General features: G+C 46.7%; 1 long non-coding RNA gene across 1 annotated transcript; it reads right to left on the bottom strand.

Moving 5' to 3' along the window:
* Positions 1-2,448: 2,448 nt before the first annotated feature.
* Positions 2,449-17,468, bottom strand: LOC136577593 (uncharacterized). The gene is made up of 2 exons (XR_010786510.1): positions 17,405-17,468; positions 2,449-2,692 (listed from the first exon to the last, which is right to left on the bottom strand). It is a non-coding gene; the product is annotated as an uncharacterized lncRNA (long non-coding RNA).
* Positions 17,469-26,403: the final 8,935 nt, after the last annotated feature.

Here is a 26,403-nt window from a genome sequence, read left to right as displayed (position 1 = left end):
AATAACTGTATAATTCCATATGAACATGGGTTTATGAAGGCCTGTCAAACCAATCTGATCAGCTTCTATGAGGAGGTAAGTTCTAGACTGGTCTGGGTAGAGTCATTCTATATGGACTTTTTCAAAGCATTTAATACTGTGTCACATAAAATGAGAATGCTTGGTCTGGGTATGTGTGTAAGTGGGTAAGTAACTGGCTGAATGCTGGAAAGCAGAAGGTGATTATTAATGGTACATACTCTAATTGGGTCACCATTACCCAGGGGGCAGTATTGCGCCCTATTCTTTTTAATATATTTATTAATGACCTGGTAGAAGGATTGCACAGTAAAATAGCAATATTTGCAGATGATACCAAACTATGTAAAATAATTAACACAAGAGAGGACAGAATACGGCTGCAAATTAATCTGGATAAATTGGGTGATTGGGCAGAAAAGTGACAAATGCGGTTTAATCCTGATAAATGTATTTCCTCTGCCCATGTGCAGAACCTTACATGTCACCATTACATACTAAATGGGAAACCACTAGGGAACACGGACATGGAAAAGGACTTGGGGGATTGTAGTTAACTGTAAACTTAACTGGAGCAGCCAGTATCAGGCAGCTGCTGCCAAGCAAATAGGATCATGGGGTTCATCAAAAGGTCTAGGGGCACATGATGAGAACATTGTTCTTCCTCTTTACAAGTCACTGGTCAGACCACACATGGAATATTGTGGACAGTTTTGGGCATCGGCACATATCAGAGCTAATAAATGGGAGGACTATACCCAGAAAGGTTATCAAAACTGGGGTTATTTAGGTTAGAAAAAAAGATGTCTGAGAGGCGACCCAATAACAATGTGTAGATATATCAGGAGTCAATACAGAGATCTCTCCCACCATCTATTTATACCCAGGTCTGTGACTGCAACAAGGGGGTGCCCTCTACGTTTAAAGGTTTCTTCACTGACATAGAATGGGGTGTTCTTTACTGTAAAAGCAGTGAGACTATGAAACTCTCTGCCTGAGGATGTGGTGATAGCAAATTCGATAAAAGCGTTTGAGGGGTCTGTATGCCTTTCTTGAGTGTTACAATGTTACATTTTATAGTTACTGATTACTTCAGGAGGGTCAATGGTTCAAGGATTATTCCGATTGCCAGATTTGATGTCGGGAAGAATTTTTTTCCCATTAAAAGAGGAAAATTGGCATCTACCTCAGTGGGGTTTTTTGCCTTCCTCTGGATCAACATTTCGGGGTTAAACTGGAAGGACATATGTCTTTTTTCGGACTAACATATTATGTTGCTATGTTTATGTTGCTCAGTAGTGAATATATTCATCCTTTTGGACCACTATTACGTCTAATCCGAACGAGGTGTTTTTGGTGTCCGACTTGGACATAACATTTTTACAGAGCAGCCTACTGTATCTTCAGGAATCCAGAAGATTCACTTTAAGTATTACAGAAGCAACCCTGGAGATTTTTGAAAAATATAGCCAGATTATGATACTGGCATTTACTAGTCTATTAGTTCAGGCTAAAAAGACCTATGATATTTACCAAGGTTACTTTCCTGTATGCCAACAATGGGCAGTGCCCCAATAATTCTGTCTATACATGTACAAAGGATACATTTATATCCCCAAATCCTAAATGAAAAGCCTAACAAAACTCTACCACAACTTGCTGTAAACATAAAACAATGAAGAGGAATACTTGATTGGTTGCTATGGGATTTTCTAGAGTCGCCTGTTAGTAAATAACTCCCCATTGTCAGACACGTCTATACTACCAGTCTACTGTAAAATATTAATCTTGGCTTGAATCAATGGTGAAAATGGCTAAAAGGTTAGGACCACCCTTGAGTGGTTATTTTTTTAGATTAGATGATATCCTGAAGAATGATGTTTTAATTTATAACTTCTTTCTTCGAAATGCAAAACAGTAATAGGAGATACTGTCTAGCCCATAGCCACCCCATGTCTTTGTGCCAGGCAAAAACAATGGCATCCCCTGTGAGATGGAGGGGTGCTGCCAAGCAGTATTACTCCCTATGCCACACACTGGGGGGCTGGCACTGACCCCCCAACACCCTCTCATTCTATTCATTGTGGCATTACCATATCAATGTGACTGTCACCCAGCTCTATCACCAAATGTCAGCGGGAGATGAAAAGATACAGGGATACGAGGGGGGCTCTGGGAATAGGAGGTAGCGAGAGGGAAAAGTAACAAATGTGGAGAGAAGAAAAAAAGGAAAACGAAAAGTAAAGAACTCAAAATAAAAAGAAGAAACAGAAAAAGTCGAACTTATGTATTATAGCTTAACAAAAGCAAGAAAAAAGTGTAACTTTTCAAAGCTACATTATCTGGAGAATGAATACAGCGTGTATTTTCCGCAGTGGAGTTTGTAGTTTGTGTAGTGCGGTAATTCAAGCACTGTGTATGGCAACTACATACACTGAATGGCCACTTTATTAGAGAAACACACCTTTACCTGTATGGAAATTAGACCCATGACCTTGGACTGCAGCATACAATCACATGACAAGTTTTCAGTTGATCAGTTTCAATGTGAATCCACATTAAATGGGAAAATCCAACGATGTGAGTGACTTCCAACAAGGCCTGGTCGTCGGTGCTAGACTAGCCGGGTCCAGGCTTTCACTGCTGATCTTGTGGGGTTTTCTCGTGCAGCATCCTGGAAGGTGTAATGAGAATGGTGTGATTGAAGGAAAACATCCCATGAAAGGGAATCCTCTGTGGATATAAACAATTTGTTAGCAAAAGGGGTCAGAGGAGGATGTCAAGAATTGTTCTGATGAACAGGCAGTGCACAGTCAAGCACATTGCAGCTGAATAAAATGCTGGTGCTCTACCTAATTCATCCACCAAATGCACAACTTGTCATTACTTAGCATGGATGGGCTGTAACAGCAGACAACCAGTTAGAGCGCTATTGCTGTTGAAGAGAAACAGAAAAGTGACACTGCAATGGGCAAAAAAGGACAAAACTTGGATCACTGAGCAGTGGCAAAACATCACCTACTCAGATGAATGCAGATTTCTGATGCACCGTGCTGATGGGAGGGTCAGAATTAGGAGCAAGCAGTATGAATTGATGAACCCTTCCTGTCCGCTGTTCAGAGCATGTCAGTACCGCCTTTTAACCCCTTGAGTGGCGGGTTTCCTACCACCCTGTCGTGCCCACCAGGGCAGGTTTTTTAAAATGGTCTAATCATTGAATTTCAACTAATTTTGCAGTTGCGTCTCAAGAGCCATAACTTTTTCATTTTTCCATTGACATGGCCATATGAGGGCTTGTTTTTTGCGGGACAAGTTGTGATTTTTTAAACAGGGGGGAGGAAAAAAAGAAATGGGGAAAAAAGAAAAAAAGGGGACATGTCATTAAGGGGTTAAATAATGTATTAACTTCCTTCTCTGGGTCATTACTACGCATGGATACCACATGTGTGATTATATTTTTGATTTTTTACAAAGTAAAGGGAGACAAGTGTTTTTATTATTTTTTTTTATAATTTTTTTCCATTTTTTTTAAATTTTTTTTAAATTTTTTTTTTGTCCCTTTAGGGGACTTCCATAGGGACCCATCAGGACCCCTGATCACATTCCGGGGGTCCGATGGTGACAGCCCTTTACATGCTGCAGTGACAGCCCTTTACATGCTGCAGTCACATAGACTGCAGCATGTAAAGGGTTAACACAGCAGAGATCGGAGGTTTTCTCTGATCTCTGCTGTAAGAGCTAGTACCTAGCTGTCCTCTGACAGCTAACAACCAGCTCTCCCTGCCACAGAGACCATCGGCTTGCTTCTGACAAGCCGATGGTCTCTATGGCAACCTGTAAACAAACCAGAGCAGGAGATTGCCGGCATGTCAGCAATATCTTCTGCTAGTTTTTCAAAGCCCTTGCTTTGTTCTCCGTGGGACTGTGCAGGCAGAGCACACTGCTACAGCTTGTGGCATTGTGCTCTGCAGCTCCCATAGTGATACATAGCCCGGAAATCTTCCGGGGTATATCACTATGGGCAGTGGAGCTCCTCCCGGAAAATTTCCGGGCGCGCCACTCAAGGGGTTAATCTGTGGCAACTTCCTGTCTGCATGAGTCAATTTTCCTGAGGACCGATTTCATCAGTTAGGTAAATCTATGCCATGACAAATTGTTGAGATTCTGAAGGTGAAAGGAGATCCAACGCACTACTAGATGGGGGTCCCTAATAGAGTGGCTATTCAGTGTATATTATATACTGTATACAACACTTACACTATACATATGACACGACCCAACTATAATACAATTTCTACTTCCTGGTAAAAGCTGAATGGATTTGGCTTAATAAACACCTATGATACAATGCAGAGAACACGCTTACTCCTTTGGTATAAAACATTCATGTATTTTTAATATAGGCGATGGGAGTAACGATACAAACACTTCATTATAAACAGACTGGTCTGTAAGAAATTAGAGCAAGTAAGAAAATAAACAGCAGCCATATGAATTATACCATTGTGTCACCTACATGGGTTTCCCCTGTTATTTCAGTTGTGGATAAGAATAGACTTATTGCTTGACAGAAAGGAGTGTTAACTTCATGCCTCGGAACGATCACAGTGATCTTCTATTGAAATACTGGGTCTGTGTAGCTTATTTATACAGCCTCAGCATCGTGTGTACTAAGGGACAATGTCAGGGAGTTCATTCTGCAGCTTAAAAAGGAAATTGTCTATATTGTGACGTAATTGCTAAACACTTATAGATACTATGCTAAACTAAAATAAATAAAAGTTGAAAGTAGAAAAAAAAAAGGAAATTGATGTTCCCTGCCCCACAGAGCTTACAACCCAAGTATAAATAAATAATTGTACATGATGCAGCAATAAAAAATGACTGGGGAGAGTTTATGAGAAAATCCCTCACTAAAAGAATGCACAGATGGTGAGAGCTCACCCAGTGGTTTAACCTTTTCCAATCCACTGTCTGCTCCAATGTCAAAAGATGTTCGAGAGGGTATTCTTACCGTCTATTGCCAGCCACTCCGCTGTTGGAGCCTCTATGGCGCACACACACTGGCTTTAGCTAGCAGGTGGCACCATTGTATAACAGCAAAAAGAGAAAGCCTTTTAGGAAACCCTGAATCCAAAATTGGATTGGAAAGGGTTAACAGCTACATAATTAGGTCCCTGAGCTCTGGTAGCTCTGGCACTCCTATAACATAGGGTCCTGCCTGAACTAAAGTCGCTGCAGTGGAGTTTTTCCAAAAAAACACTGCGTTTGAAACCATCCTAAAAGTCATAGGTGTATATATCTTCTGGCTGAATGTGATGTGTTGCCCTCTTGATAACGTTGTATTGACCACTACTGATGTACATTCTTGGTTGATTTAAGAAGGACCATGGTCTGGATAGTTGTTTGTCTACACAGGCCAATTGGACAACTGGCGCTACATGCAGTGCTGTAAAATTTATAGAAATGTGCCAACTCCAACTTCAAAGCACAAAAATTAAATATTATATATGAATATATTAAAAGCTATGGAAACCTTTTTGCGTGAAAACTCAAAACACATATTTACTAAATCCCCCCCCCCCCCAAAAAAAAATATTACTTATCTGTATTTTTGCATTGAGTTTTCCTTCTCATGCATTTAGAAAACCTCATACTTGGTTTGCAGGCTCTCCTACATTTAAGTTTCTGGCTCAGGGGCGTTCCCAGGACTAATCAGCTTGTCTTTCTCATGAAGCTACAGAAGCTCAGCTCCCCTTTCCCTCTCCTCTTTCATAGGCTGTGTAGCATAACCACACCCACTCAATACTACACAGCTATATCATCCTCTCTCTGAATAGCTGCTGGTGCCATACCCCCTCACTGCTGATAAAAGCAGAAAATTCACCCAGAGTGAATTACAGCCCTCTGTGATAGTAGCTTTCTCTGCTCCCTGTTCTCTTGATCTCTTCCACCATCCACAGATATGGTTATACAGCCCTCTCCACAGTCTTAGCCAAAGGTTACAATGCTACCATATTACTATTTCTTAATCTAGCCAAGAGACAGTAGGCCTAGTAAAGTGCACACTGAACTGATAAGTTATCCTTCTGCACTTTTCTACTCATCCACTGTCATTCCATCTACTTCTTACACTCTTGACACATTTCATAGGTTTCCGTCAGTACAGCTGGGGGGGCACAATAAAACTGGCTCAGGGTTTTGCAAAAGTCAGTGAGATGCAGATTTCCAGACATGTTCCTGGTGTGCTAGTGGTTAAATATAAACAACTCGTCACATTGCTGGATACAGCCTACTAGAATGGGTGTTCTCTCCCCCTTTCTGAAATGCCAGCGCTCGTCCCATCTCTGGTCTTACTCGCTGTCTCCTTATATAGTATTAAATGTTATATGCAGCCACATTCCTGGCACACGCAGGCAGCCTCACCCCTTCCTTCTCTCTGATCTTCATGACTTCTTTCAGTCTCCAGAGCTTGTACCTCTCATCAAAGACTCATTCACCCTCTCAGCATCAGTCATTCCCACAGCCCCTAAGAAACATTGTTTTCTCAGGATTCCCTCCCACCCTCTGCCAATCGCTGCCCTAATCTGCCCTCCACTAATCCCTGCTACAATATGCCAGTTGCTGTATGCTGCTCTCCTATCTACGTATCACTTTTCATTGACAAGAAGGGTTCTCTAAACTGTCCCCAGTGAACTCTTAAAAGGTCATAACTTTTAAATTTTCCCCTGGAAACACAGGTGAAACAATGAGAATATTGAGTATCTTCAGGGAGCGTATATCTCAGAGGGCACAGGCAAATTTAAAGAAGAGCGGTCAGCTCTCCTGACATGCCTGTTTCCGTAAATACTTGTATTTGTCGTAAAATAACAAATCCGTGGCATCTTTTCTTATGTGTATTTCGGCTGTTGCTTTGTTACTCCTCTTGGAAATGTATGAATAGATTGACAACTGGGCATTACCATTCTCTTAGTTAATGGGGAGTACCACATAGTAGGTAATATTATGCATGTACAAGTAATACTTCACAACATCACTCTGCTCAATCATTCTTGACAATGTCAGACTGTAATGGAAAAGTACAGAACAACAGGTCGCGGCTGACCCAGTATATCACCAGTTCGCATGTGCGATCTGCTAAGCCTCAGGAGCTGCTGAGGTGCAGGCTCAGGGGCGTAACTATAGGGGATGCAGTTGCATCCGGACCCAAGAGCCTTAGGGGGCCCATAAGGCCTGTCTTCTCTATATAGGGAGCCTAGTACTATGAATAAAGCATTATAGTTGGGGGGCCCTATTACAGATTTGAGGCCCAAGAGCTTCAAGTTATGCCTCTGCGCAGGCCCATAACAAAGAAGAGACGCCAGGAGTAGCAGGGTGGTGAAGTCCGGCGGCTACTCTTACAATTAAACATATTTTTAAAAAGACAATTATTATTCTCTATGGTTATCAAGTCATTATGGACATATAATAATGGAGAAAAGAGCCCTTTGAAGGATATGGATTGAGAGGATATGAATTTATGATGCTACTGTATAAGCAGTGTGATTTGATTTAATAAGTGCATTTTCCGGATAAAAAAGGTTTATTGGTCAAGGTATAATACCTACAATGAAGACCCCATGGTTGGATAGTGTCGTGTATATCCAAGTGGGCTCACTCCCAATTTTTGACTAAGAAAACGGCTGTGAATAAAGAATGGTATCTAAATATCCTCCATGAACAACTTCTCCCAATGATCCAGGAGCAATTTGGTGATGAACAATGCTTTTCCAGCATGATGGAGCACCACATCACAAAGCAAAAGTGATAATTAAAAGCAATTTTGGGTGACCGTCAGCTTATGTACATATGGCCTCCGACAGGGCACTAAGCAAGAAGTCATTCAGTTGTTGCTAGTCAGTCAATTTCAGCTCTCTTAAATGGAACGACTGTTGAGCGGCTTGTCGCTCAATCTATGAACAACTCCTGTTTACTGTGAATGGAGGCGATGCGGGCAGGAACAATCCCCGATCCACTTTGCCTCCATTCACTTAAATATTTGTTGCTCCTGTGTACAGTATAGGAGCAATAGTGGCTGGCATGACAGTCAGGCACTTATGTGCCCAGCAGTCGCACTGTGTAAAAGTACCTTAAGGGCTCCTGTCCACGGGCGTAGCTATATCCCGCTGCAGACCTCCGCCGCAGGAGCAGGGGAGCGCTGACGGCTCTCCGCGCTGAGCCTATCTGACAGATAAGCTCACTGCGGAGAATCGCAGCAATTTGCAGCATACTGCAATTTAAATCTTGCGAGCGGAGAATCGCTATGGGCTGCTGTGGGGTGTCACCATTACACTGGGGCCGCTGTGGGGAGTCACCATTACACTGGGGCCGCTGTGGGGTGTCACCATTACACTGGGGCCACTGTGGGGTGTCACCATTACACTGGGGCCGCTGTGGGGTGTCACCATTACACTGGGGCCACTGTGGGGTGTCACAATTACACTGGGGCCACTGTGGGGTGTCACCATTACACTGGGGCCGCTGTGGGGTGTCACCATTACACTGGGGCCGCTGTGGGGTGTCACCATTACACTGGGGCCGCTGTGGGGTGTCACCATTACACTGGGGCCACTGTGGGGTGTCACCATTACACTGGGGCCACTGTGGGGTGTCACCATTACACTGGGGCCGCTGTGGGGTGTCACCATTACACTGGGGCCACTGTGGGATGTCACTATTACACTGTGGCTGCTATGGGGTGTCACTATTATACTGGGGGCCACTGTTGGGTGTCACTATTACACTGGAGCCGCTGTGGGGTGTCACCATTACACTGGGGCTGCTGTGGGGTGTCACCATTACACATGGGCTGCTGTGGGGTGTCACCATTACACTGATGCTGCTGTTGGGTGTCACCATTACACTGGGGCCACTGTGGGGTGTCACCATTACACTGGGGCCGCTGTGGGGTGTCACCATTACACTGGGGCCACTGTGGGATGTCACTATTGTACTGTGGCTGCTGTCGGGTGTCACTATTATACTGGGGGCCACTGTTGGGTGTCACTATTACACTGGAGCCACTGTGGGGTGTCACCATTACACTGGGGCCGCTGTGGGGTGTCACCATTACACTTGGGCTGCTGTGGGGTGTCACCATTACACTGATGCTGCTGTTGGGTGTCACCATTACACTGGGGCCACTGTGGGGTGCCACTATTACACTGGGGCCGCTGTGGGATGTCACCATTACATTGGGACCGCTGTGGGGTGTCACCATTACACTGGGGCCGCTGTTGGGTGTCACCATTACACTGGGCTGCTGTGCGGTGTCACCATTACACTGGGGCCGCTGTGGGGAGTCACAATTACACTGGAGCCACTGTGGAGTGTCACCATTACACTGGAGCCGCTGTGGGGTGTCACCATTACACTGGGGCTGCTATGGGGTGTCACAATTACACTGGGGCCGCTGTGGGGTGTCAGTATTACACTGGGACCGCTGTGGGGTGTCACCATTACACTGGAGCCTCTGTGGGGTGTCACCATTACACTGGGGCTGCTGTGCGGTGCCATTATTACACTGGTGCTGCTGTGGGGTGTCATCATTATGCTGGGGCCGCTGTGGGGAGTCACCATTACACGGGGGCCACTGTGTGGTGTCACCATTACACTGGGGCCACTGTGGGGTGTCACTATTACACTGGGGCCGCTATGGTGTGTCACTATTACACTGGGGCCGCTGTGGGGTGTCACCATTACAGTGGGGCCGCTGTGAGGTGTCACCATTACACTGGGGTCGCTGTGGGGTGTCACCATTACACTGGGGCCGCTGTGGGGTGTCACTATTATACTGGGGGTCACTGTGGAGTGTCACTATTACACTGGGGCCGCTGTGGGGTGTCACCATTACACGGGGGCCACTGTGTCGTGTCACCATTACACTGGGGTCACTGTGGGATGTCACTATTACACTGGGGCCACTGTGGGGTGTCGCTATTACACTGGGGCCGCTATGGTGTGTCACTATTACACTGGGGCCGCTGTGGGGTGTCACCATTACACTGGGGCCGCTGTGGGGTGTCACCATTACACTGGGCCCGCTGTGGGGTGTCACTATTACACTGGGGCCGCTGTGGGGTGTCACTATTATACTGGGGGTCACTGTGGGGTGTCACTATTACACTGGGGCCGCTGTGGGGTGTCACCATTACACTGGGGCCGCTGTGGGGTGTCACCATTACACTGGGGCCGCTGTGGGGTGTCACTATTACACTGGGTACGCTGTGGGGTGTCACTATTATACTGGGGGCCATGTGGGGTGTCACTATTATAATGAGGGCCACTGTGGGGTGTCACCATTACACTGGGGCCACTGTGGGGTGTCAGTATTACACTGGGGCCACTGTGGGGTGTCACCATTACACTGGGGCCGCTGTGGGGTGTCACCATTACACTGGTTGCCGCTGTGGGGTGTCATTATTACACTAGGGCTGCTGTGGGGTGTCACCATTATGCTGGGGCCGCTGTGGGGTGTCACCATTACACGGGGGCCACTGTGGGGTGTCACCATTACACTGGGGCCACTGTGGGGTGTCACTATTACACTGGGGCGGCTGTGGGGTTTCGCTATTACACTGGGGCCGCTGTGGGGTGTCACTATTACTCTGGGGCCGCTGTGGGGTGTCACAATTACACTGGGGCCGCTGTAGGATGTCACTATTACACTGGGCCCGCTGTGGGGTGTCACCATAACACTGGGGTCGCTGTGGGGTGTCACTATTACACTGGGGCCGCTGTGGGGTGTCACTATTATACTGGGGGTCACTGTGGGGTGTCACTATTACACTGGGGCCGCTGTGGGGTGTCACCATTACACTGGGGCCGCTGTGGGGTGTCACTATTACACTGGGGACGCTGTGGGGTGTCACTATTATACTGGGGGCGCTGTGGGGTGTCACTATTATAATGAGGACGCTGTGGGGTGTCACTATTATACTGGGGGCCACTGTGGGGTGTCACTATTATAATGAGGGCCACTGTGGGGTGCCACCTTTACACTGGGGCCACTGTGGGGTGCCACCATTACACTGGGGCCACTGTGGGGTGTCACCATTACACTGGGGCCGCTGTGGGGTGTCACTATTACACTGGGGCTGCTGTGGGGTGTCACAATTACACTGGGGCCGCTGTAGGATGTCACTATTACACTGGGCCCGCTGTGGGGTGTCACCATAACACTGGGGCCGCTGTGGGGTGTCACCATTACACTGGGGCCAATGTGGGGTGTCACTATTATACTGGGGGGTCACTGTGGGGTGTCACTATTACACTGAGGCCGCTGTGGGGTGTCACTATTACACTGGGGCTGCTGTGGGGTGTCACTATTACACTGGAGTCGCTGTGGGGTGTCACTATTATACTGGGGCCGCTGTGGGGTGTCACCATTACTCTGGGGTCACTGTGGGGTGTCACTATTACACTGAGGCCGCTGTGGGGTGTCACTATTACACTGGGGCTGCTGTGGGGTGTCACTATTACACTGGAGTCGCTGTGGGGTGTCACTATTATACTGGGGCCGCTGTGGAGTGTCACCATTACACTGGGGCCGCTGTGGGGTGTCACTATTATAATAAGGGCCACTGTGGGGTGTCACTATTATACTGGGAGTCGCTATTATCACCGGGGTCGCTGGGGGGGTCACTATTACCCTGGGGTATGTTTACATGTGGTGGAAACGGACAGGGCTGTTTCAAAATAAACATAGTGCAGATTTTGACTGCTTTTTGGATGCGACAATGCTGCAGAATTTTCTACAGAAATGTCCGCTGAGTACATTCTGCAGCATTTCCACATTAAAAAAGCTGTCAAAATCTGATTTATGTCTATTTTAAAATAGCCCTGTCCTTTTTAGAACGACGAGGGCAAAATCATACGTTGTGATAAGCCCCACCCCCTGACATGTTGGCACTTTGAGTGGGTTTTGGGTTGCAGTTTGGGCACTTAGTCTCTTAAAGGTTTGCCATCACTGGTGTAGAGTAATCCACTCTTCTGGGGGGGGGGGCAGTTTGGGTACTTCTCTGTGCTTTCACTCCCATATTTACAAGTGTCTAGTCTAGGAGGGCGTAGAAAGTTTACGCCTTCCGAGGTAAAGGGGGGAATGTATCCTTTATTAGCGTCTTCCCTTTTTAAATGTTCCTATCAAGTCACCCCTTTCTATCTGTAAGAATACTATATAAAAAGTGATCCAATGCTTATGGGATAGGTGCAGAATGGAGGTGCATAGATAAAAGGCACTTACTGTTTGTAGGAGTTTTAAATATTGTCATTACTGTCGCATTTGTGTGGGCAAATAAGCACCAGGCCCACACGAACGTGACCAAAGGAACAAAGGCACCAAGCTCACACCATATATGGAAGGGGAAACTGAGCCTGTTCTGAAGGGAAGATGGCTAGGCCCTACCTAACAAGCGGAGTGATCGCCTCAAGCTGACCAGACACTACACACACAGCAAGCCACAAGCTGACCAGACACTACACACAAACCAACCAGACTGACAAACACCAGACAGAGGAGATACCAGCTTCCTCTAGCAGAGGGGCAGGAGTATATATATATATATATATATATATATATATATATATATATACATACACATACACACACACAGACCCAGGGAATTGGCTTCACTGAGCTAACCACACCCAGCAGCCAAATTATCCCTCAACTGTGCAGGTGTGCTCCTGGAACCCTGTAGAACAACAAACTCCAGCAGCACAACCTAACAATTACCACTCAGAGCGCTGTCCATTAACCTTTTCTAGCCCTTTCTATCTGTGTGCCAGTTCCAGTGTGTATTTTCCCTATTTCAGGTTTTGGGGAGAAGTGTCATGTAAGGGCCCCTTAATGTATGCTGATGCATTCCAGGTTCCGCCTGGCTGAGTACATTTTTTAAAGGTACCGATCAATCTTTTCTTCTACATGCTATCGTGTTCTAATACTGTCACCGGAGGTGAGACTTCGGAAGTCATGCCGGAGTGGGTTGTTTAGTCTAAAAGCAACCAAGGGAGGAGACTGGTATGGTAAACCATGCCCTCACCAGACTTGTATAGCGATTTTTGTCTTCTTTCCAGCACCCCTTTAATGTAGTTGGTAAATTCACTTTTTACTGGGGAAGTTAGGAGACGTTTTTAATGGGTTAGCACACTGAGGAATTACCATCTTGGATTTAGCCTCTGGTTTTCAGAGTGCGCCAAGGTCATCTTTCTTTAGGAAGGGGGTAACTGCAGTACCCCAGAGTTGGGGTCCCACAGCACTGTCATAGCTACCTCATATGGAATATATATGTGTATAGGTGAGTGTATGTGTACCCACATATTGTTATGTGTATTGGCCTTTTCTGGGTCACTAAGAATTAATGTCTGGTGTCTTCTCAAACTAACATGTGCATGACTGTGAAGTATTCAACCTAATCCACTCTGTTACTTGTCAATCATCCCTAGCTAGCCCTGGGAGTGGGTAGATTGTTTCCCCATAGTCCAGAATTGGTTGGCGGGGAGGGTATAAGAGTCAGAATATGGGTAAGGAAAAGAGGAGAGTCAAGCCTGAGAAGAGCCAGTGATGGAGGAGGATGTAAGCAAGTCTAGTCTAGCGTGGAGGCTAATAAAGTCAGTCTGGAGGCGGGGGCCTGGAGGCCAGCCAGGAAGAATGTGTAGCGGTGGAGTCAGCTGGAAGGGAGAGCTGAAGGAGAACAGAGCTTTTTTCATCCCTGCTTAAGGAGGAATCTAAGCCAGGGCAGACCCTGCATAATCTGGAAGTAAAAGCGGTCATTTCAACTGTGAGTTTATCTTGACGCTGCAAAGTCAGCAGTCAGTGAGACCACATGAGAGCCTGCATCAGTCCCTCCATTCCTCCACAAATAACCTCTTAATATGACAAGCATTTAACTTAGTCTGGCAGCCTTATTCTTCAGGAGAGAGAGTTAAGGAGTCACTGTATATTATTTCATATGCATGAAAAGTTATTGAAGTTTCTATTGCCGACTAAACGGCAAAGTGTGAACATTGTCATTAATCCGCAAGAATTCAGTAAACTGTGTGCCTTCGGTTTTACTGCAACCCATTTGGATTTGTCTCTTTATTTCATTATCCCAATGCATTCAAAGGCACTGGCGTCACATCAGACAGTACACAAACTACTAATTGTTATTGCCAAGAACTCAATTGCAATCCACCTGCTGCACGAGTCGACATCTTAGACAAAACCAAAGTTAGTGTACCCACTCAAGCTACACTTGCCAACTCCTGCTCGCTGCACTGTCACCATTATGCTTCACTATAGGGATGGTATTGGGCAGTTGATGAGCAGTGCCTGGTTTTCTTCAGACATAATACTTAGAATTTAGGCCAAAAAGTTCAATCTTGATTTCAAGAGACCAGAGAATCTTGTTTCTTACAGTCTGAGAGTCCTTTGAGTGCTTTTTGGCAATTTCCATGTGGGTTTTATGTGTATTTTACTGAGATGAAGCTTCTTTCTGGCTACTCTGCCATACAGCCCAGATTGATGGAGTGCTGCAGTGATTGTTGACCTTTTGGAAGTTTCTACCATCAGCACACAGGATCTTTGGAGATCATCCAGGGTAACTATTGGGTTCTTGGTCACCTTTCTTGCCAAGGCCCTTCTCTCCTGATTGCTTAGTTTAGTGGGTCGGCTAACTCTAGAAAAAGCTCTGGTGGTTTCAAACTTCTATGTAAGAATTACAGAGGCTGCTGTGCTCTTGGGAACTTTCTGTGCAGCAGAAATTTTGTTGTAGCCTTCTCCAGATTTGTGCCTCCACACAATCCTGTCTTTCTACAGGCAGTTTTTTTCCTCCTTATGGCTTGATTTTCATATGCATTGTGAGCTGTGGTGCTTTATATAGACAAGGGTGTGTTTTAAAATGATGTCCGGTCAACTGAATTTACTACAGGTGGACTCCAATTAAGGTGTTGAAATATCTCAAAGATGATCAAGAGAAATAGAAGGCCCCCAGAAATAAATTTGAAGTGTCATACCAAAGGATGTAAATATTTATGTCAATGCAAAATGTTAGTTTTACATTTTTAAAATATTTACAATTTAAGTTATTTCTAACATTCTGTTTTCCCTTTGTCATTGAATGCAGAATAATGGGAAAAAATACTTTTTTTTTTTAATTTGCACAAGACCACAACATAACAAAATGTATATTTAGGGCAATTCACCACTGGCGAAAATTGAAGAGAACTTGAAAATAACATGTTTCTACTATCTAAGTCTTGTTTCTTTATTGGCAAATATACAGATTATTCTTCCCGTATAGAATAAAGAAAATGCGGCAGCATCCAAGGTGCAAATTCAAAGCAGAGCTTTAATCTTCCCAAGTCACAGATTACTCTTCCCTTAACTTTTTCCTTAAAGGGGTTGTCCCGCGCCGAAACAGGTTTTTTTTTTATTCAATAGGCCCCCCGTTCGGCGCGAGACAAACCCAATGCATGTGTTAAAAAAAAAAAACGTTTAGTACTTACCCGAATCCCCGCGCTGCGGCGACTTCTTCCTTACCTTAGCAAGATGGCCGCCGGGATCTTCACCCATGATGCACCGAGGGTCTTCTCCCATGGTGCACCGTGGGCTCTTTGCGGTCCATTGCCGATTCCAGCCTCCTGATTGGCTGGAATCGGCACACGTGATGGGGCGGAGCTACGCGATGATGCGTAGAAGGGGCGGAGCCAGAACTCCGCTCGTGCCGAGACCCAAGAGAAGGGAGAAGACCCTTCTGCGCAAGCGCGTCTAATCGGGAGATTAGACGCTGAAATTAGACGGCACCATGGAGACAGGGACGCCAGCAACGGAGTGGGTAAGTGAATAACTTCTGTATGGCTCATATTTAATGCACGATGTATATTACAAAGTGCATTAATATGGCCATACAGAAGTGCTTACCCCCACTTGCTTTCTCGGGACAACCCCTTTAATTTGACATATCCTGAGATGTGTGGTGTAAGATGAAAAAAAAGAGGCATATGTCCAATGGATGTCATTCATAGGCCTCTATGTTAAAAAAGCATACATTTAAATTATGTTTTTCTACTAGATAGTAAGATGATTGTATCAAACTTGTATTCTGAGAATATGGAGTCCGTAATGACATTCAAAATGAGTTAATGGTGGACAAATCTGTAGATTTATACTGGTAATCAGCAAGTCTTATGTTCCAAAGCAAAGCAGCTTTTTGATCTTCAGCTATTAGGTCAAATTAAAATATTATACACTGCTCAAAAAAATTAAAGGAACATTTAAGCCTCACAGTATAACCCCAAGTCACTTATACTTCAGGGATATCAATTAGTCCAGTTAGGAAGCAGAAGCAACTGTGAATCAATTTCACCTGCTTTGGTGCAACTAAAAGTGACAACAGGGTAAGTGGAGAGGCAACGGAAAGACGACCCCAAAAAGGGAATGGAGAGAGTTTCTCACCCCTTATCCTTCCTGATTCTTCCCTAAAGTTGCATTTTGCGGGTGTCCGTATCATTACTGGTACATGAGGTGCTGCCTGCAGCTCAATTAGGATGCACAGGTAGTCCTGTCCTTCGGGATGGCACATCCATACAGGCTGCCGAAGGAAGGTTTTCTGTGTCTCCCAGTACAATCTCAAGAGCATGGAGCTGGTACCAGGACACAGACTGTTACACAAGGAGAGCTGGACAGGGCTGTAGAAGGGCATCAATCCAGCATCAGGATCGGGAGAACAAGAAGAACACTGCCAGAGCTCTACAAAATTACCCCCAGCAGCCACGGGTCTGCATGTTTCAACCAAACTGTCAGAAACAGACTCCATTGCAGTGGCATGAGGGCCTGATATCCTTTGTGGGGGACCTGTGCTCACAGCCCAGCACCCGGCAGCTTGATTAGTATTCGCCAGACTACACCAGAATTGGCAGGTCAGCCACTGGCGCTCTGTTCTCTTCACTGATGAGAGCAGGCTCAGACTGAACACATGTGATAGATGCAAGTCTGGAGATTCCATGGTTCATCAAAATCTGACATTCCTTTACGTTTTTCAACCAGTGTTCCCTTAATTTTGTGTGTAATGTTACCATGGCTTCACATTAATACTTGTTTTAGGCCTAGCTAAAGATACATAAAGTATTTGCAAATTCAGCTCGAAGCATCTGCTAGTTACACCTAGTGTTATGTAGTCTCAAGTGGAAAGAAGAGTCTCGGTTAATACTGTTTCCAATGATTATAGCAAATATGGTTAATTCAGCAAAGAACCGTGGGATTAAATGATTGCCTTCAAGAACACACAGTGAGTACAAGCAACAGCGGCTAAAACCAAAGCCACATGCTTGTGTGGTTAACACCAAACATGTAACCGCTTCACCATACCTTCAATTACACAGGGATCCCTGAGGGACAGTTCAGATGAAAATGGTACCGGCATGTGGTTCCCTGTAATAATAAGCGTGAAATAAAATTATAAATATTGATAAAACACTACAGAGAAGAAGCCTGAGCACAAATAGTAGAATAAGAGCTGGGAATGTTATTAACTGTATACGTCGCTTATACAAAAGGAAAACCATAAGCAGATATTGCAAATTGAGGACAGTCAGCTGTAACAACAGTCTTCCAGTATTTCCTATTGTAGTGTCCTGAAGTTAATGTGACCTTTCCAGAAGTCTCTAGAATGTGCCTGAGTGATTTACATGAGTCTCGCACCTACATATTGTCAGTGTCTCCTATGTGAGTGAATTTGATGTGTATTGCACCTCTGCAGCACTGAATTGGTTACTATCTGGGTTATGGTTGGAAAATGTATCTTCCTTCACAGTTTAGACTAAATTAAAATATCCTAATTTTTTATTACTTTATCATTAGAAAATGTCCACATTTAGGGCCCAACATACTACTTTCCTCCGGTGGCAAATGATGCTCAAGGAGGAAAGTCAAACACAACACAAAAACATAGACTAATGTGTATACACATAGAGTACTAAATGTAGTTCCAATAAATCCACCTGTCAAGATAAGTATATATACAGTGGATAGATTATAGAACTACTGTCAGAACCGGCAACTCTCGGGGCCGCCGTGCCCGCACCACCGGTCCGGCCACCCGGGGTACAGGAGCGCGGCGCAGAGGTACCCCGGTTCTTGTGATCTCCCCGGGCCGCTGTAAGACTGGTCGCCGCCGGGTTGCTAGGGAGGCAGCTGGTGCTTCTAGTCACTTGACTACCAGGCTGGCTTCCCTAGTAACTGTCTGTGCAGCTAGACTGGGGGCGTGCCCCCAGCACCGCCCTGATTAGCCCTGCTGCTGTCAGGCTCCCCGCCCCAATCAGCTTCTGGGGCGGGAGCGCTGACAGCATTTAAATAGGTGTGTTTTCCTCTCAGGCCTTGCCAGTGTTAGTTTGGTCTTCCAGCTGCACCCGCGTATTCTTTGACTCCTGTTTGTGACCCCGGCTTTCCTGACCTCTGCTTTTGGACCTTGACTACGTTTTTGCCTGACCCCCCTGTACTGCGCACCCTCCTGTTGCCGACCCGGATTGTCTGACCATTCTACCGTTGTTTGTCTTCAGTGTCTGTTTGTCTTCCCGTGTCCCGCTTCCCTAGTGAGGGTAGGGACCGCCGCCCAGTTGTCGCCCTGGGGGTTAGCCCAGGGGGGCAAGTAGGCAGGGACAGGGGTTGCGGGATATCTCAGGGACCCCCATATCCCGGACACTGTCCTGACAGTAACACTGGCCGAACGAAGGTCAGACCCTTGCATCCGCCCGGCAACTCTGAACCCCTCGATGGAGGCCATGGCAGCTGTAGCGAACCAGGTCCAGTTCCTTACGAACCTTGCCCAGGACCTAACAGCCCGCTTGCAGCGACAGGAACAAGCGGCAGCTGCAGGTCCCATGCAACCCGCTTCCGCTCCAGGAACAATGACAGAACCTCGAGCCCCGCTTCCGGATTGTTTCTCCGGAGAGAGAGGTCAGTTTTTCGCATTTAGAGAGAGCTGCAAGCTCTACTTTGATCTCCGCCCCCACTCCTCTGGTACTGAATACCAGAAAGTGGGAATTGTAATTACCCGCCTGAGGGGAGAGCCCCAAAATTGGGCTTTCTCATTACCTGCTGGCTCTCCCGCCCGACTATCCCCTGACGCCTTTTTTTCCGCCTTGGGTCAAATTTATGACGAACCCGACCGTGCCGGCTACGCAGTCTCCAAGCTTCTGGCCCTGCGCCAGGGTTGCAAGATGGCGGAGGACTACTGTTCCCAATTCCGCCAGCACTGTACAGAATCCGGGTGGAATGATGCCGCCCTAAAAGACCTATTTTTGACCGGTCTGTCTGAGGGTCTGAAGGACCTACTCGTGGCCCACCCGGAGCCAAGAACCCTGGAGCAAGCCATGTCGCTGGCTATTCGGGCTGACCGACGTTTGAGGGCCAGACACGCCGCTCGGACCACTCCCCTCCCCACGCCCACTTCTTCTACTGACCCGACTTTTCCACCTCCCACCACCGAGGCCATGGAGCTGGGAGCCCTGAACCCTAAGCAACGACGGGAAAATCGCCTGAAGAAGAACCTCTGCTTCTACTGTGGGGAGCCGGGTCACCGCATTGCAACCTGCGCCAAGAAGCCATGGCAGGGAAAACGTCCGCTCCTAGGCAGTTGTCCGGAGGACTGTCTAGGAGCCAAGGTACTCCCTGCGTTATCCAAAATGTTATTGCCTTGCACCCTAGAATTTCATGCTTTCCACCGTACTGGGCAAGCCTTTGTTGATTCTGGGGCTGCGGCGAATTTCGTTAACTTTAATTTCGTTGCTCAACTGTCCGGGGTTTTTTTACGTTTAGAGACCCCGATTCTGGTTTCAGGAGTGGACTCCACCCCATTGCAAGCAGGGGTGGTTAATCTGGTTACCCCTGAAGTAAGGTTTACTATAGGAGCCTTACACGTGGAAACCTGCACCTTTCTAGTGATGAGAGATTTGTCTGTGGACGTCGTCCTAGGCCTCCCCTGGCTCCGGGAGCACAACCCGGTAGTAAATTGGGACACGTTGGAACTGGTAAAGTGGGGTCCCCGCTGTGCCAACCACCTTTGTGCGGTGAAGATGGGAATCTCCACCTGCGAGGGGACCCCCCTACCAGAATACCTCTCCGAGTTTTCTGACGTGTTCTCCAAACAATTATCTGAAGCTCTGCCCCCTCATAGGGAATGGGACTGTAAAATAGACTTGATTCCTGGGGCCAAACTTCCTAAAGGCCGCATTTATAACGTTACGGTTCCTGAGAGAGAATCCATGAGGGACTATATCCAGGACAGCCTGGCCAAGGGGCACATCCGGCCCTCAGAATCCCCGGTGGGTGCCGGGTTTTTCTTCGTTGAGAAGAAGGATGGGGGTCTCCGGCCCTGTATTGACTATAGAGAGCTAAACAAAATCACAGTCCGAAACCAGTATGCTCTTCCACTCATTCCTGACCTCCTCAACCAGGTCGCTGGTGCCCGATGGTTTTCCAAACTTGATCTCAGGGGAGCATACAACCTCATCCGCATTCGGGAGGGGGATGAGTGGAAAACCGCCTTCAATACGCCCCTCGGGCATTTTGAATACCTAGTTATGCCTTTTGGATTGTGTAACGCCCCCGCCATTTTTCAGGGGTACATGAACTCAGTGTTTCAGGATATCATGGGGGTGTTCGTGGTTGTATATCTAGACGACATTTTGATTTTTTCCTCCGACTTGCCGAGTCACCATACTCACGTTCAGACTGTACTAGCTCGACTCAGACATAACAAGCTGTTTGCTAAACTCGAGAAATGTGTCTTCGGGGTACAAAAGATATCATTTTTGGGGTATATCATCACGCCATGCGACTTCCAGATGGATCCTGAAAAGGTGAAAGCCATCACGGAGTGGGCCCAGCCAGGGTCGTTGAAAGCCCTTCAACGCTTCCTCGGCTTCGCCAACTACTATCGCAAATTCATCAAAGACTTCTCCGGGGTGGCCAAACCTCTAACGGACCTCACCAGAAAGGGGGCAGATGTGAGGACCTGGTCTTCTGAGGCTCTGAGGGCCTTCGATACCCTAAAGGCGGCGTTCTCTTCTGCACCTGTCCTAGTACAACCGGATCTGTCCAGCCCTTTTTTGGTGGAGGTAGATGCCTCTGAGTTTGGTGTGGGAGCGGTACTGTCCCAAGGTCCCTCCACTCTCACCAACCTTAGACCGTGTGCCTATTTTTCTAGGAAGTTTTCTTCCACCGAACGGAACTATGATATAGGCAACCGGGAATTGCTGGCGATTAAGTGGGCTTTCGAAGAGTGGAGGCATTTTTTGGAAGGAGCCCATCACCAGATCACGGTACTCACAGACCATAAAAACCTCACCTATCTAGATTCCGCTAAGAGGTTAAATGCTCGGCAAGCCCGCTGGGCCTTGTTCTTCTCTCGGTTCAATTTTGTTGTTACCTATAGACCCGGTTCTAAGAATGTCAAGGCTGATGCCCTGTCTAGGAGCTTTGGTTCTCCGGAACCTGCCGAGCCGGAGCCTGAGAGCATTCTCTCCCCTGGGGTGGTCCTCGCTGCTGTCTCCTCCGACCTTTCACCTCTCATTCACGCCGCTCAACAATCTGCTCCTGAAGCCCTTCCGGAAGGCAAATTATTTGTCCCGTTGTCACTGAGATTGAAAGTGTTAGAGGAGACACATGCTTCAGTCCTAGCTGGACACCCCGGCATCAGGGGTACGCTGGAGTTAGTGTCCAGACTCTATTGGTGGCCGCACATGGCCAAGGAGGTACGGGGATTTGTGTCTGCGTGCCCGGTTTGCGCAAGGGGGAAGAATCTCAGGAGACGTCCTGAGGGTCCTCTTCTTCCCTTGCCCATTCCGTCCAGGCCATGGTCCCATTTGTCCATGGATTTTATTACTGATCTGCCATCCTCGCTGGGGAATACGGTCATCTGGGTAATAGTAGACCGTTTCTCTAAAATGTCACATTTTGTTCCGCTTTGCAAGTTGCCCAACGCCAAACTTCTGTCGGAAATGTTCATCAAGGAGATTGTTCGGTTACATGGGATCCCCGAGGACATTGTGTCAGATAGAGGGGTTCAGTTCGTCGCTCGCTTCTGGCGAGCCTTCTGTAAAAATCTAAACGTAAATTTGTCCTTCTCCTCCGCTTTCCATCCCGAGAGTAACGGACAAACGGAACGAATGAACCAAGAACTTATCCAGTATCTGCGACTGTTTGTCTCTGATAACCAGTATCAGTGGGTCAACTACTTACCTCTCGCCGAATTTGCTATCAACAACCATGTTAACTCGTCGACCCAATTGTCACCTTTTTTTTGTAACTATGGGTTTCATCCCCGGTTCTCGCTTTCCACTCCTGTGGTCTCGAACAATCCGGCCGCCGACATATCCTCTGAGGAACTGTGCACAGTTTGGGCCCAGGTTCGTAAGAACCTTCAGGGTTCCCAAGAGAAACTGCGTAAATACGCAAATAAAAGATGTACCATCTCTGCACCTTTTGTAGTCGGGGAGCAAGTTTGTTGTCATCCAAGAATCTGAGACTCAAGGTTCCCTCCCTGAAACTTGCTCCTCGGTTCATTGGCCCATTTACTGTTTCTCAGGTTATCAACCCGGTGTCATATAAGTTGGCACTTCCTGACCCCTGGAAGGTCCACAAGGTTTTTCACAAAAGCTTACTTAAGAAGTATGTGACTCCAGTTCTACCCACCCAGAACCCGCCTCCTCCTTCTCTGGTACAGGGGGAACTGGAGTATGAAGTAGAAAGGCTGGTGGATGCCCGACGGGTTAGAGGTGTGCTGCAGTACCTGGTCCACTGGAGAGGATTTGGCCCTGAGGATAGGACGTGGGTCCCTGCCAGGGACGTTCATGCGCCACGCCTAGTCCAGGCATTCCACAGGGCTTTCCCGCTTAAGCCCGCACCTGGCCATGGGGGTCCGGTGTCCCCCCGTAGAAGGGGGGGTACTGTCAGAACCGGCAACTCTCGGGGCCGCCGTGCCCGCACCACCGGTCCGGCCACCCGGGGTACAGGAGCGCGGCGCAGAGGTACCCCGGTTCTTGTGATCTCCCCGGGCCGCTGTAAGACTGGTCGCCGCCGGGTTGCTAGGGAGGCAGCTGGTGCTTCTAGTCACTTGACTACCAGGCTGGCTTCCCTAGTAACTGTCTGTGCAGCTAGACTGGGGGCGTGCCCCCAGCACCGCCCTGATTAGCCCTGCTGCTGTCAGGCTCCCCGCCCCAATCAGCTTCTGGGGCGGGAGCGCTGACAGCATTTAAATAGGTGTGTTTTCCTCTCAGGCCTTGCCAGTGTTAGTTTGGTCTTCCAGCTGCACCCGCGTATTCTTTGACTCCTGTTTGTGACCCCGGCTTTCCTGACCTCTGCTTTTGGACCTTGACTACGTTTTTGCCTGACCCCCCTGTACTGCGCACCCTCCTGTTGCCGACCCGGATTGTCTGACCATTCTACCGTTGTTTGTCTTCAGTGTCTGTTTGTCTTCCCGTGTCCCGCTTCCCTAGTGAGGGTAGGGACCGCCGCCCAGTTGTCGCCCTGGGGGTTAGCCCAGGGGGGCAAGTAGGCAGGGACAGGGGTTGCGGGATATCTCAGGGACCCCCATATCCCGGACACTGTCCTGACAACTACTTCTGTAGCTAAACACAACAATAGTACAAAATATGGGTTAGATTTGGGATTGGATCATATGATGACAACTCATCTATAGGCTGATATATATTGCGCATCCAAACAGGTTCTTTCTACTGTATGGTGCCTGTATTCATGAAGCCTAGAGACTAGTTTTCTCTAAATAGAGCCATTTATTGTAGTAGAGCTCAGATATTTATAAGCCCGTTATATATCTCTTTCTCGAAGTTAATCAAACAATAGTGAGGTCATTGTGTGTTATTTTCACTATTCAATAATAGTAAGCTCATTATGTATTAATTTCTCATATATTTCTTTCTCGATGTGTTTCCCCGCTAGATATTAGCGGATCATCAGGAGTATCATGAGCCTTATAGTCGTAAATTAGAGAAAATATATTGCTGTTTAATGATGACCAAAAAAAAATAAAATTCCCAAAGGAACGAAGACAAGCGGGGCAACCCCGCTTGTCTTCTGCATCCTCTGCTGGCAGCGCCAGGTGATCGCTCATCTTGAGTGATCATCTTGGGCTGTAAATGACACAACAATTATTACTCAAAAGTCGCTTGAGCGACATCTTTTGAGCGATAATCATGGTGTCTAAAGGGGCCTTAACTTGAGTGTGGTAATTAGTAAACTTTGTGAAAGTTTGGCGCAAACCTGAACCCAGACCTCGGGCAGTTTGTCTCCGCTGAACCCGATAAAATTATTTTATTCCTACTTCTTTTTCCTTTAATAAAAAGAAGGAAAAACAAGAAAAAGGAAAAAAAAAGGAGAAGGTAAAAAATGAAGGAAAGAGGAGTAGAAGGAAAAGCATGAGAAGAAGGAAAAGGAACAAAGAATCTTTTTCCTTCTTTTTTCCTTCTCTTTTTTTTGTTTTAATTTTCTCCTTGTTTTTCCTACTTTGTCTTTTTTCCTTCTTTTTTCTTTATTTCCTGCATTAACGTTTACTTAAAACAGCTCAAAATACACCTATCGGTGACCTAAGAGTGTTATACAGGGCTTTTATGGCTTTCAGACAGTGTTTGGGGTACTGTTGTAGTTCCAGTTTTCAAACTAATTCTGCCGGAACCAAACTTTTTGCTGAAGTTTGTGCATCACTAGTGATAACTTCCTGTGACAAGTTATTTTATCTCAAGCCATTAAAAAGCCATTGTTCTCTTGTTTTAAACAAACTGTGGCAATTGTAAAGCAATTAAAAAAAACGCAACCAAACTGTGGTACACAAAAATGATCTAATTGTGTTAAGTCTTAAGTTAAAGTTTGATAGATTGTGAATAGAGATGAGCGAGCGTACGTGGCCACGCCCCTTTTTCGCCCGAGTACCGCGATTTTCGAGTACTTCCGTACTTGGGCGAAAAGATTCGGGGGGCGCTGTGGGTGAGTCGGGGGTTGCAGCGGGGAGTGGGGGGGAGAGGGAGAGAGAGAGTGCTCCCCCCTGTTCCCCGCTGCTACCCCCAGCGCCGCGATGCCTCCCCCCGCCCCCCGAATCTTTTCACCCGAGTACTGGAGTACTCGAAAATCGCGGTGCTCGATCGAGTAATTACTCGAAACGAGTACGTTCGCTCATCTCTAATTGTGAGTTGTTTGGTAGCAACTGGAGTTGAGTAGAAGACATAAGGGAGTATTCCAGGTGTGAAATTAATTTTCCAAAATTCCAGATATGAAAGGTGTTTGCACCATATTTATGCACAGCTGGTTATGGGTGTAAATCGAGTTGCCATTACATTCTTATCCTGCCCTCAATTTTTGATGTTTATAACATCACTATTTTCCAAGATGGCCGCAACGTCTCTGCTGATAAGGAGCTTGAAACAGCATTTTGCACAATCCGCTGCTCTGTTCTTCCTTTCTATATGCTTCCCTGCTAAGAGCTGTCAGCAATGTGGTACGAGAGGTAAAGAAAAAAAAGCTATCCCTGGTCATTACTATTGAGCAAGCCTGATCTGTAGCGCTGGAATACCTACAGATTGTATCCAGGCCAACCTGTGAATAAACCCTTCTGAAGTACGAGGAAAAGGTGATGGTTTATAGAGCTACAGACACAGAATCCAAATTACAAACTTTAATAACTTTTCGTTATCATTCATTTGACAGCAACTTGTGTAACCAGAATACCCTTTTAATTAGTCTTTACTTCCTGATTAAACAAATAGCTAGAGATATAGCTAAATAACTTCGATATTTTACGTACACTGAGAATTTTAAATTATCAGTGTATCTGTAAATGCAAACTACTAAACTTATAAAGTCATTTGATGACTGTAGCAGTGTGTAGAAGTGAACTAAAAGCCCATTTACATGGAGCGATGATCGCTCAAAAGCGATCCTTTAAGCGACAATCATTGCGTGTAGCTGATTGGTAAATTCAAGCCAGCCTAAAAATCATTGTGCGGTCTTATCAGGACCACACGCTGAGTTATCCGTGGGTAGCGCTGATAGCATTGTTTCAGCTATTTAACCCGTCAGAGAACAAAGAAGCTGAATGGAGATAAGAGCCCTCCGGCTATTAAAGGGGTTGTCCCGCGCCGAAATGTTGTTTTTTTTTATTCAATAGGCCCCCCGTTCGGCGCGAGACAAACCCAATGCATGTGTTAAAAAAAAAAAACGTTTAGTACTTACCCGAATCCCCGCGCTGCGGCGACTTCTTCCTTACCTTAGCAAGATGGCCGCCGGGATCTTCACCCACGATGCACCGAGGGTCTTCTCCCATGGTGCACCGTGGGCTCTGTGCGGTCCATTACCGA

Source organism: Eleutherodactylus coqui, chromosome 8, assembly GCF_035609145.1.
Source record: "Eleutherodactylus coqui strain aEleCoq1 chromosome 8, aEleCoq1.hap1, whole genome shotgun sequence".
In the NCBI taxonomy this organism is placed as follows: domain Eukaryota; kingdom Metazoa; phylum Chordata; class Amphibia; order Anura; family Eleutherodactylidae; genus Eleutherodactylus; species Eleutherodactylus coqui.
The sequence above is the reverse complement of the archived record's forward strand: the minus strand, read 5'-3'. Positions and strand labels throughout refer to the sequence as shown.